Source organism: Silene latifolia, chromosome 6 (assembly GCF_048544455.1).
Source record: "Silene latifolia isolate original U9 population chromosome 6, ASM4854445v1, whole genome shotgun sequence".
NCBI classification, from domain to species: Eukaryota; Viridiplantae; Streptophyta; class Magnoliopsida; order Caryophyllales; family Caryophyllaceae; genus Silene; species Silene latifolia.
The window spans coordinates 121763989-121764856 of NC_133531.1; the positions used below are offsets into that span (position 1 = coordinate 121763989).

The window sequence follows — 868 nt, forward strand, 5'->3', positions numbered from 1 at the left end:
GAAGAAAACCCATTAAACAATACCACACAAAATCCACCTACAATGCCTAAATTCTCGTCACACTCTATACCCACCGAGGAGGATCTACCAAATGGTACTCCTACCCCACAACATCTTACCGGAAACTTTATTGCCAAGTCCGCCTTCATTCAACTAGTTGAGAGGAGCCAATTCGGGGAATGCCTAGTGAGAGGACCCTCATTCTCATATGGAAACATTTTGTGATTATTGTGAAGCTATCTCTCAAACGGGCGTGACTCAAGACCAAATAAGATGGGTCTTATTTCCTTTTTCGTTAATCGGCACCGCAAAGCAATGGTTGAAGGGCCTTGATAAGGCCACCCTTGGAATAGATTCTTGGAAGAAGCTAGCTCTAGCTTTCTACAAAAATTCTACCCACTGGAGAAGACCAATATGCTAAGAGCTCAAATTACGGGTTTTAAGCAAAGGGATGAAGAATCTTTGTATGAAGCTTGGGAGCGGTTCAAAGGTATTTGTCGCTCATGTCCTCACCATGGACTTAGCGAATGGTTTTTAGTGCAACAATTTTGGAATGGTTTATATGAAGATTCAAGGAACATTCTCAATATGGGATCAAATGGAATGTTCACCGAAGTTGATGACAATCAAACATGGAACAAGATTGAGGAAATGGCGGTCCATAATTCGCAATATAGTAGGCCTCGCAAGGCTACTAGAGGAGGAAAGTATGAAGTGGACACCGTTACTCAATTGGGTGCTCAACTTAGTGCTCACATTGACACAATCAACTTGAAGTTTGAACAAGCTATGGCTAGACTTGAGGAAAGCTCAAAATCATCAAAGCATCATGTCAATGCCATGACGGCATCCTCATCAATCCCAAGCG

The 868-nt window shown here is 42.4% G+C and overlaps 1 non-coding gene across 1 annotated transcript; it reads right to left on the bottom strand.

Moving 5' to 3' along the window:
* Positions 1 to 414: 414 nt before the first annotated feature.
* On the bottom strand, positions 415 to 521 carry LOC141589107 (small nucleolar RNA R71). Its single transcript, XR_012520060.1, has one exon. It is a non-coding gene; the product is annotated as a small nucleolar RNA R71 (small nucleolar RNA).
* Between the last annotated feature and the right edge of the window lie 347 nt (positions 522 to 868).